This window comes from Mirounga angustirostris, unplaced genomic scaffold (assembly GCF_029215605.1).
Source record: "Mirounga angustirostris isolate CCGP_5_RB_7025 unplaced genomic scaffold, mMirAng1.0.hap1 SCAF_13, whole genome shotgun sequence".
Lineage (NCBI taxonomy): Eukaryota > Metazoa > Chordata > Mammalia > Carnivora > Phocidae > Mirounga > Mirounga angustirostris.
This window is the reverse complement of record NW_026991721.1, coordinates 9484470-9496504: the sequence shown is the minus strand read 5'-3', so window position 1 is coordinate 9496504 and position 12035 is coordinate 9484470. Positions and strand designations below refer to the sequence as shown.

The 12035-nt window shown below is 46.2% G+C and overlaps 1 pseudogene; it reads right to left on the bottom strand.

Annotated features, from left to right (window-relative positions):
• Positions 1-10565: 10565 nt before the first annotated feature.
• LOC123858086 (U6 spliceosomal RNA) lies at positions 10566-10660 on the bottom strand (annotated as a pseudogene).
• Between the last annotated feature and the right edge of the window lie 1375 nt (positions 10661-12035).

Below are 12035 nucleotides of genomic sequence, written 5' to 3'. Positions count from 1 at the left end.
CTGCTCTCTTCCCTCAATACCCCACACCCCATTTCTGCAATCCCTCTCCCCTAACCCAGCAAGCACTGTTCAGATAGCCTGTGGATCCTTCCCTGGCTGATCCCCACCCCACTAGACTCCTCCAGCAGGCAATTAGGTGGCCCCACACCATAAGATGTAATGATAAATGTGATGTATGCCCTAAGTCTGTTTCCTCACTGAACTTTAGACAACTCTTATCTTTGGGTTTTATCTTCATAATTCTGCCTACCACAGGTTATCGAGTGGCATTGTTGGCAAGAACATGGAACTCATCCATTATCTGGCAACCACCTTGGAGATCAGTAGGGCAGACGAGTCTGACTATGGCGATTAGGAAACAGGGCCATGCAATGAGCCCGCAGGCTGGGTCACAAGGGAAGAGACAGTTTGGTAAAGTGGTCAAACCACTGGAATTCACAGGGTATGTGGACTTCTTGAAAGAACTGAGGAACTTAGGGGTGGCTAAGCTTGGCTTCCAGAACAATGGGCACCCACACTATGCTGGAGGGAGTGAAGCGAGAGGTGCCAAGGGCTGGAACTTCCCTAGAGTAGAAGCTAGGAACATACCTAATTTCGGCTTAACAACAGATAACATCTCTCTTATCTCTTGTCCTGCCAGTTAGCAAGTGGTTACAGCCATTCCTGTTTTAAGATGTGACCGCAGGCGCTGCTCCTGTTCAGTGTGAATTCTTGGCTCTATTCCCACCTGTTCTCCAGAGAAGTTGCAACACAGGGCTAAATTAACTCGTAAAAAAAGATTAAACCCTCCAGTTAGTTGGCTATTGGGATTCTGGATAAAGAAAATGGAAGGACAGAGGGAGGAAGAGAGGAAGAAGGAGGTGGAGCTGAGCCAAGGAGAGGGACAGAGAACACTGGGGAAGGATAAGTACGTTGTTTTGTTTTGTTTTTTATAAACTAATTATTATATTACTTATAATAGTATAGTAAAGAATGTGTTTTATTAAAACATGGCAAATTATTTCAAGATGGGCTAGACCATTGCTTCCCAAACTTTCAGGAACAGGGACTGACCCATGTGTTATCAGTTCAAGAAGTAATATAGGAGTTAGGAGAAATTTTCTAGAATATTTCATAGCAATTTGAGAAAATAATCTTTCTTTAATTTCTTTCTTTCTTTCTTTCTTTCTTTCTTTCTTTCTTTCTTTCTTTGTTCCTTTTTTAAAGATTTTTTTTATTTTTAAATAACCTTTCAACCCAACACAGGGCTCGAATTTACAACCCCGAGATCAAGAGTTGCATGCTCCACCAACTGAGCCAGCCAGGTGCTCTAGGGAATAATTTTCTCACTGTTGAGTCTAATAATGACAACAGGATTTATATTTTGTCCTTTTCTTTCTTTCGTTTTTTTTTAAGTTTAGTTCACTTCCATCACCTCACACAATTACAACTTTTTTTTCTTGTGATGAGAATTTTTTTTTAAAGATTTTATTTATTTATTTGACAGAGAGATAGAGAGAGAGCACAAGTAGGGGGAGCAGCAGAGGGAGAGGGAGAAGCAGGCTTCCTGCCGAGCAGAGAGCCCAATGCAGGGCTCGATCCCAGGACCCTGGGATCATGACCCGAGCCAAAGGCAGACGCTTAACGACTGAGCCATCCAGATGCCCCTATTTTGTCTTTTTCAAAATTTCATTTTCCTAGTGCAGGGGAGGCAAATTCTACCTCTGCCCTCTTAGGGTTTTCAGCTATCCCTGTGGATTACATTGATTTAAGACAGATTAACAGGAGAAAAGCACACACATTTATTTAATATAAGTTTTCCGTGACATGGGAATCCTGATGAGGAAATGAAGACTCAAAGAAGTGACAAAACCTACATGTTTCGACACCAGGTTGAACAAAGAGAAGCAATTGTAGAAAAGTCACTAAAACATAGAGAAGGTTAAGGGAAGAGAATTAGTTTAACAAAGTCTGTTCATACAGAATTTTCTCAACTTCAAACTCCTGCCCTTGATGATAAGAAATATTAAAAGTCTTAGTAACCAAAATGCAACTCGCAGAACGGGTTCACCCCTGGGCCACATCAACCCTCCAGGCTACCCTCAAGATCTCCACAGGTATCAGAGCTGTTGAAGACAATTCAGAATGTCCTGGGTTGTGCTGAGAAATGTCTGCTGCCTTAGGCTTCTAGCTCAGTATTTGGGGCAGGAGGCTGCCTAAACCAAAACTCAGAAGAGGCACCTCTGAATGAATCCATAAACTCTACACATCTGCCTCTGTAGGGGAGGCAAAGAAGCAAGTCTTCAAGGAACTCTGAGTCCAGCTGGGAAGATGACACAGCACTGAACATGCAAAATGACAACGTGGGATGGGGACAAACAGAGTGCAATAGGTTTGTCAAAGCAGCAGATATGTATGCTGAGTTCAAATTAAAGAGAGAAAATACTGTGCCAAGAGAGGCTTCTTTGAAGACTGTGAGCTGGGTTGCAAAGCCTGGTAGAAGTTTAATAGGGAGCAATCTGTTGTTTTGCTTTTTGGCTAGAAGGCAAAGGAGAGAATGCAGTTGGTACTGGCCAGAGGGCACCCTTAAGTGACTCAGGCCTGTATCTCGGGGTTATTTGCACCCCAAGGAGTTATAAAACCAGACTCAAAGAGCGCCCTTGGTGTTGCTTATAATTGCATGAATTGTGATAAGGAAGAGTCACTTTGGAATTATGATCGGCCAACCGGGGTGATAACATCTCTGGTCATAAATAGTGGAGGAGAGGCAGGAAGCTCCACGTTTCCAAGGAGAACAGTCAGTGTCATCCTAACATAAGATGAATGTGAGCATGACTGTCCGGAATATGAGAAGGGGCCTGCTCTCATCCCAGCCCCTCTGTAGGTCAGTGTGATCTGGCGTGGGACCTCTCCCGTCCTGACCGATGTGCTCTACGTGTGTTCCCAGACACACGGCAGAGAGAGATGGTGGGGGGCTGCAAGATAGAGCTGAATTCTTGTGCCCAGCAGAGAGGCCCCTGGAGCACAGCCTGGGCAGCTTCTGGCAAGATGGGACCATCAGCCATGTTACACCACCCGGTCTCTCTCCAGAACATTCTCTGGCATCCTTCAGTTCATAAGTCAAACCTCTCTTTTTCTGGGAAAAGGCAAGGTGGTTATTTTTCATTTGAAAATCCTCAAGAGGCAAAACCAACATATAAGGACCAGAGGGGAAAAGGACCAGATGATCCATCGGCTCTCTCTTACATAGCACTCAGAGTGGGCCAGTCCTGCAGGAGGCTTGGGGGCCTTCCAGCCTTTGACTGACTGACATTCTTCCCTCCATACTGAATGTATATGGCGGTGGGGGCTCCTCCTTCTAGACAATGGTTTAAACTGCTTTCAGAGGAAGGAGCTGTGGGACGTGGGACAAGGTTAAGCCCTCTCTGCCAGGCACGTGTTCCCCAGGGACTGGGGGTCGGGACCCGGGGTTCTGGTCTCAGCACAGCCGCCAGCAAGGTGTGGGGAGGAGCCATGCCTGAGCTCTGGGTCTGTAAGAATGAAAGGCATGAACACACCACCAGCCCTCGCCAGTGCTTTCACTTTCAAAAGGCTCCGAAGACCGTTATCATCTTGTTTGAACCTCAAAACAGACCCATGGTGGAGTCAGGGCATGTTTTCCGTGTGTTCTTGGTAAGGCGTGAAATGCACCCCTCCCGCCAGAGGAAGGCTGACACAAGTCTGTTTCAAGCAAATTAAGGACCTCCTCTCAACTGACTGACTTGTCTGAAACAGGTTCAAATGCCAAAGCAAATAGAAAAGAGGAGAAGCCTTGTAGGAAAAAGAAAAGCGGACACGAATTTCAACTCACTAGGATGTATTTTTAAAGGCATCTATTTTTATTTTTAAATTTTTTAAATTTATTTTATTTATTTTTTATTTTTTATTTTTTATTTATTTATTTTTTTTGACAGAGAGAGAGACAGCGAGAGCAGGAACACAAGCAGGGGGAGTGGGAGAGGGAGAAGCAGGCTTCCCGCCAAGCAGGGAGCCCGACGTGGGACTCGATCCCAGGACCCTGGGATCATGACCCGAGCCGAAGGCAGACGCCCAACGAGTGAGCCACCCAGGCGCCCTATTTTTTATTTTTTTAAAGATATTTATTTATTTGTCAGAGAGAGACACAGCGAGAGAGGGAACACAAGCAGGGGGAGTGGCAGAGGGAGAAGCAGGCTTCCCGCGGAGCAGGGAGCCCGATGTGGGGCTCGATCCCAGGACCCTGGGATCATGACCCGAGCCGAAGGCAGACGCCCAACGACTGAGCCACCCAGGCGCCCTATTTTTTATTTTTTTAAAGATATTTATTTATTTGTCAGAGAGAGACACAGCGAGAGAGGGAACACAAGCAGGGGGAGTGGCAGAGGGAGAAGCAGGCTTCCCGCGGAGCAGGGAGCCCGATGTGGGGCTCGATCCCAGGACCCTGGGATCATGACCCGAGCCGAAGGCAGACGCCCAACGAGTGAGCCACCCAGGCGCCCTATTTTTTATTTTTTTAAAGATATTTATTTATTTGTCAGAGAGAGACACAGCGAGAGAGGGAACACAAGCAGGGGGAGTGGCAGAGGGAGAAGCAGGCTTCCCACCGAGCAGGGAGCCCAATGCGGGGCTCGATCCCAGGACGCTGGGACCATGACCTGAGCTGAAGGCAGACGCTTAACTGACTGAGCCACCCAGGCGCCCCAAGCCTCCCGTTTTTACCACAGAGGGATCACCTTCCCATCTCTATCTGTTCTTTTCCTCTCTTTATCTTAGCTTCTGGCTTCACACTAGTTTTTGCTCTTTTCTGTGTTTGGGGGAAAAAAGGAGCAAGAGAAACAGAAAGTAGACGGACCTCCCACTACTTCCCAGCTGCTGTCCATTTGGCCCCATGTGCCCTCCACTGCCCCAGGGCAGGGAAGGCACCCCTCCCTGCCCCCATCCCTCAAACAGGCCCTGGTGGGGCAGGGGGTGGTGTCCCACTGCCTTCTGTGGGGGGCGGGTCCTGTGTACCTCATGGAGCATTTATACTGTCTCTTCTCTCCAACAAGGTGAGAAGAACCTACTGCAAAGGGGCTCCAGGGTCCCCAGAGAGGCCTGGGCAGGAAAGAAAAAGTGGAAAAACCCACAGTCAAGAAGGAAAGAAAAACAGAGGTGTGGCCTTGGAAAAAGACAAGTGTCTGCTCTTCCCAAACATGCCTGCAGACGCTAATGACACACACAGGAATTCTCTCTGCATTTGGTGTCCAGGGGGCCATTGTCTTTTCTTTCTTTCTTTCTTTCTTTTTTTTTTTTGTGCAGAACCAGTTTTGACTGAATAACCAACTCTGAGGTCCTTGCTTTTTCCTTGGGTCTGTTACTTCCCCTGCCCTCTTGGGGGCTATTTTGTCCTCTCGGTTTTCTCTCCTCCTTGGCCTGGGGAGATCCCAGTGAGCACCGTCAGACTGGGTGTGTGCCAAGAGATGGAGCGAATGAGGGGCTGGGAACCAAGTCCATTAACCTCCTGCCATCTTAGCGGTTCCCTTCCTGCACTCGGTCACTTTGACAATCCCAGTCAGAGAACAAGGCTTAGTAAGTCTTTCCACTGCAGTGAGGCTCAGGGAGGACCGAGGTAAGAGGAGCTAAAGGCAGGGTTTGGGGATTGCAGACAAGGTGTGGACAAGGTCAAAATGATACCCAGACCTGTATCAACTCAGGGCTTCAGCAGGCAGCAGAACTTCCTGGATCCACGATAACGCCCGCACCTCTTGCTTTGTCCTACTATCCGCACCCCTACCTGTGCAGTGGACGTGCGGATAGTCCCCACTGCAGGTCAGTACCCACCTCCTGTGTGCCTGTTCTGACCCTGGCACCTGTGTGGGTGGCCCTGAGGACTGGGACAGTAACACCCTTCCTTCAGTTCGCAGGTGGTGGAATATGACAAATATGCGGATGATAATCACATCCTGGCTCATATGGGTAATTTAGCCTCAACATGAACACAGCATGCCAGAAAAGTCCAAAAGAAAGTAAATTCGAGGAGTGCATTCGTGTCCTAGGGCTGCTGAAACAAATTACCACAAACTGGGTGCCTCCAAACAATAGAAATGCATTGTCTCATAGTTCCGGAGGCCAGAAGTCTGGAATCAAGGTGTTGGCCGGGCCATGCTCCCTCCTAAGGCTCTAATGGGGGAGGATCTTTCTTTGTTTCCTCCAGATTCTGGGGGCTTCAGATGTTCCTTGGATTGTGGCAACATCACTCCAGTCTCTGCCCCTGTCTTCACATGGCCATCTCCGCTATGTCTGTGTCTTCTAGGGACACTTGTCATTGGCTGTAGGGCCCACCTGGCTAATCCCGGATGATCTTACCACAAGACCCTTAACTTCATTATATCTGCAAAGACCGTTTTTTCCAAGTGCATGGACAGATCTCTTTGGGCTCCACCACTCAAGCCACTGCCAGTGATATTCCCAGTGTTTGGGAAACGCCCTTGAACACTTCACTTAGTCATACCTGTTGTGCACCTACTATGTGCCAGACGCCGTTCTAGATGCTGGGGGACACAGGAGTGCAGGTTCCCGCTCTTCACGGAGCTTCCATCTAAGGGGGAGGAGACGGGCCATACTATTAGACAAATAAACAAGAAATATTAGGGAATGGCGAGGGCCGTACGGAAAATGCAACGAGGCCATGTGATGGAGCCGACTCAGAGGGGGAGGCCTTACTGCAGAGGTGATGTGAAGCTGGTGTCTGAGTGCCAGGAAGGAGCCAGCGTGCAAAGACTTGGCAGAGAAACAGCAAAAGCAGGGGCCCTGAGGTGGGAGTGAGCTGAGCACCTTCGAGGAGCAGAAAGACGGCCAGTGTGGCTGGAGCATGGTGAGCAGGAAAGCAAGTGGCAGGAGATGGGGCTGGAGAGGGAGACTGAGTCAGATCACTGGGGGCCTGGAGGCCAGGTAGGAAGCTTGGCTTTAATTCCCGGAGCCGGGGGAATCCATTAAGTTTCAAGCAGGGGAACACTCTGAGCTAACCTAGGATCTGGCTGCTCAGGGGGGAGTGGGCTGAGGAAGGGGAAGGGTCTACAGAAGAGGCAAGTTACAAGTTAGGAGGTTCCGCTGTGGCAGTCAAAGCAGGGAGACAGGAGTTTGGAGCAGGGCCTGGCTATGGAAGTGGAGGGGAAGATTCCAGAAGCCTCCTGGAGGTACAGGTGAGCAGACTTCCCACAGATTGGTCCTATGGGATGAGGAAAGGAGAGAATCAAGAATGTATCTTAGGTTTTGGAAGTAAGCAATTGAGTTTCCTTTTTTTCTTTTTTTTTTAAAGATTTTATTTATTTCATTGAGACAGAGAGAGAGGGAGAGAGAGACAGCGTGAGAGGGAACACAAGCAGGGGGAGTGGGAGAGGGAGAAGCAGGCTTCCTGCCAAGCAAGGAGCCCGATGCGGGGCTCGATCCCAGGACCCTGGGATCATGACCTGAGCCGAAGGCAGATGCTTAACGACTGAGCCACCCAGGCACCCCTCCTTTTTTTTTCAATTGTGGTGAAATACCCATAACATAAAAGTTGCCACTTAATCCATTTTTAAGTGTACAATCAGTGGCATTAAGAACCATCACGATGTTGTGCAACCATCATCACTACCCACTTCCAGAATTTTCTTGGGTTTATTTTTGTGGACCGAACAATCTGGGTACTCATTGGCTTCTGTGGAAAGCAGAGAGCCAGGGAGTTCCTTGGCAGTTGCTGCTACTGAGCACAAAGACCCGTCTCTGATGTTTCCTCCGATTATTTCCAGTAGGCTCCTGGGCACTGGGAACATGATGTCATGTTTTATTTTTTTCTTGATTTTGCCTCAGTGAATCCTAGAACAACCCTGCGCATGGTGCTGAGTAGTAAGTTCCTCTTAACCTTGATGAGGACCAAGCCCTGGGACTCTATCTTTCCTGCCTCCCAGGCACGCACGCACGCACAGGAGGGTTCTGAGCAGAGCACGGATTAAAGTCCTTTTGACATTAACCTGAAGTTTTGCTCTCTCTTGTCCACAGTGAGGAATCGGTTACAGAAAGGCAGGCCGAAGGACAAAGAGGGCAGATGTGTCCAACTGAAACCCTAGAGGAGGGAAAACGGGGACTGCAGAGCCCTACAGACGGGGAGGGAAGAGTGGGGAGCCGAGGGCCTGGTTTGCAAAGACACCTTGGTGTCTAACAGCTGGCTTTAGAGAAGTCTCTAACTATTAAAAAAGCAAAGGCACCTATGGAGAACTCTCACTTGGGAATGTGGACTAAGATTGTACCCTTCCCTCCCACTCCTATCTTCAGGTCGGAGCTCCACGGAGTTATGTGTGTGAAGCAGTCACAATTTCCTCTAGAGTTTAATTCAGGATTAAGACAGCGCAGATCTCTTATTTTCTAAATGGTGGCATTTTTATAACCCTCTGGAAAGACGCTTAGTGGGGTATCCTATAGATACTCCTGGAGAGAAGCAATCATATAGGTAAGTTGGCAAACTAGTTAAGAGACTGGCACAGAGAAAACAAACTAATCTTACCATCCGAAAGAACTTACATGATTTGGGCACCTGGGTGGCTCAGTTGGTTAAGCGACTGCCTTTGGCTCAGGTCATGATCCCAGGGTCCTGGGATCGAGTCCCACATCGGGCTCCTGGCTCAGCAGGGAGCCTGCTTCTCCCTCTGACCCTCTCCTCTCTCATGCTGTTTCTCTCTCGCTCGCTCTCTAATAAATAAATAAATAAAATCTAAAAAAAAAAAGAACTTAAATGATTTATCCTCTGTATCAGGTTTCTTTGGCTGCTGTAACAAATTACCACATTCTTGGTGGCTTGAAACAGTGAAAAGTCATTACCTTACAGTTCTGGAGGTCAGAAGTGTCACTGGGCTACATGTGGGTGTCACCAAGGCTGTGTTCCTTTCTGGATGCTCCAGGGGAGAATCTATTTCCTTGCCTTTTCCAGTTTCCAGAAGCTGCCCACATTCCTCAGTTCATGGTGTTCAATGCCAACTGGTGGGTTGAGTCCCGGCCCTCCAATCTCCTCTTCGGCCTCCCTCTTCAAAATTTGATAACCGCCATGATTACTGTGGGCCTGCTGAATAATTCAGGACAATCTTCTTGTTTTAAGATCAGCTGATGGACAACCTCAATTCCATCCGCAGCCTTAATTCTCCTTTGCCACGTCAGGCAACATATACACATTTTCCAGGGATTGGGGCACAAACATCTTTAGGGCTCGGGGAACAATTCTGTAATTTCTATCAGAAGAGCAGAAATAGGAAGAGTATTTTCAAGTCGGTAAATGAATTCAGTAAAGTCACAGGGTACAAAATTAATATAGAAAAATCTATACACTAATAATGACGTAGCAGAAAAAGAAATTGAGAAAACAATTCCATTTACAGTTGCACCAAAAATGATAAGATACCTAGGAATAAACTTAACCAAGGAGGTAAAAGATCTGTACTCTGAAAACTATAAAACACTGATGAAAGAAATTGAAGACGACACAAACAAATGGAAAGATATTCCATGCTCATGGGTTGGAAGAACCAATATTGTTAAAATATCTGTATTACCCAAAACAATCTACAGATTTAATTCAGTCCCTAGCAAAATACCAGTAACATTTCCCACAGAACTAGAACAAATAATCCTAAAATTTGTATGAAACCGCAAAAGACCCTTAGCGCCAAAACAATGTTGAGAAAGAACGAAGCTGGAAGTATCACAACCCCAGATTTCAAGATATACTACAAAACTGTATCATCAAAACAGCATGCTACTGGCACAAAAATAAGACACATAGATCAATGGAACAAAATAGAGAACCCAGGAATAAACCCACACGTCTATGGTCAAATAATCTACGACTAAAGAGGCAAGAATATACAATGGGGGAAAAGACAGTCTCTTCAACAAATGGTGTTGGGAGAACCGGACAGCTACTTGCAAAAGAATGAAACTGGATCACCTTTTAATAACACACACAAAAATAAACTCAAAATGGATTAAAGACCTAAATTTGAGACCTGAAACCATGAAATTCCTAGAAAACGTAGGTAGCAGTTTCTTTGACATCAGCCGTAGAAATGTTCTTCTAGATGTATCTCCTCAGGCAAGGGAAACAGAAGCAAAATTAAACTATTGCAACTACACCCAAATGAAAAGCTTCTGCACAGCAAAGGAAACCATCAACAAAATAAAAAGACAACCTTTGGAATGGAAGATATTTGCAAATGATATATCTGATAAGGGGTTAATACCGAAAATATATAAGGAATTTATACAACTCAACACCAAAAAACCCCCCAAATAATCCAATTAAAAAATGGGCAGAGGACCTGAATAGACATTTTTTTTTCTTCTTTTTTTAAAAATATGGAATGCTTCAGGGCTTCTGGGTGGTTCAGTCGGTGAAGCCTCCAACTCTTGATTTTGACTCGGGTCATGATCTCAGGGTCATGAGATCAAGCCCCATGTCTGACTCCACACTGGGTGTGGAGCCTGCTTAAGATTCTCTCTCTCTCCCTCTGCCCCTCCCCCGCCCCCCACTCTCTCTTTCTCTCAAATAAATAAATAAATAAATAAATAAGGAACGCTTCACAAATTTGCATGTCATCCTTGCACAAGGGCCATGCTAATCTTCTTTGTACTGAACAGACGTTTTCCCAAAGAAGACATCCAGAAGGTCAACAGACACATGGAAAGATGCTCAATATCATTCATCATCAGGGAAATGCAAATCAAAACCACAGTGAGAGATCACCTCACACCAGTAAGAATGGCTAAAATCAAAAACACAAGAAACAACAAGTGTTGGCAAGGTTGTGGAGAAAGGGGAACGAACCCTCATACACTGTTGGTGGGAATGCAAGCTGGTGCAGCCCCTGTGGAAAACAGTATGGAGGTTCCTCAAAAAGTTAAAAATAGAACTACCCTACGATCCAATAACCACTACTGGGTATTTACCCAAAGAAAACAAACACATTAGTTTGAAAAGATGTAATGCACCCCTATGTTTATTGCAGCATTATTTACAATAGCGAAAAATAAAATAAAAACAAAAATAAGAAGAGTGTTTTTCATTGCACCAAACTGGGAACTTCTGGGAGTTTTACCATAAACCCAGCGCTGAGCATGTCTACAAAATTACTTACTGACACTCAGGTTTTTTCTGTTGTACCACTCCTTTGTCCCCTAAGCAGAAGAAAAAAATAGTAAAATAAAAGGAACAGCTGTTGAAAGTATCACTGAAAACCACCCCCAAACCAAAAAAGCCTAATGCTTGCTGCCTTATATATGCTGTTTTCTATCCACTCCCCACCCTTCATCTTCTCTCAACCCAAATGGGTAGGTAGTATCATCTATTCTACAGATGAAGGAAACTCACTCAGCCCTTCAAGTGGAAGCAGACTTTATACCATGCTCACAATGGTCACCAATTACAGAAATTCAGGTTTGGTCTGCATTTCAAATAAATTATAAAGGTGAGTGTGGCCAGGCCAGAGCCTTACAACTCCTGCCCCCGCTGCAGGTGAGAGCAGGCCTGGGGGCCCTCATTCATTTGTCCAGCAAGTCTGTCCTGAGCACCCTCCATGTGCATATTCCTGGTAAAGACTTAGGCAAAAAAGAAGATAGCTCCTGCTTTGAAAAGCAAAGAAAGATGCAGGCTGACCTCATGTATGGTGTATCATCTGTCTCCCACAATAATTAGAAAGGTAAAAGCACAAAGACAAGGGCAGGAAGAGGGGAGGACCTCAGAGCCCAGAGGGGGTTTTCACAAGCCCTCTCAGGAGACCCTCCTCTTAGAGAAGTCTTTCCCACGTTTGCAAACCACTGACTTCCATTTTCATCAGGCATCAACCCATCTACTCCTAATTCGCTTTATTGTATTTGGGCGACAACTTTGATCGTCCCTTTTTTTCCTTTCAAATCATTTTTGGATATGTGACAGCTGAAAAAAAGCACGTTTATCAAGCAGCCTCATTTCATGCTAATGAGGATCTGTGGGTGTCAGAAAGAGCAATAGCTCAGCCAGAGTAGTTTTCCATCAC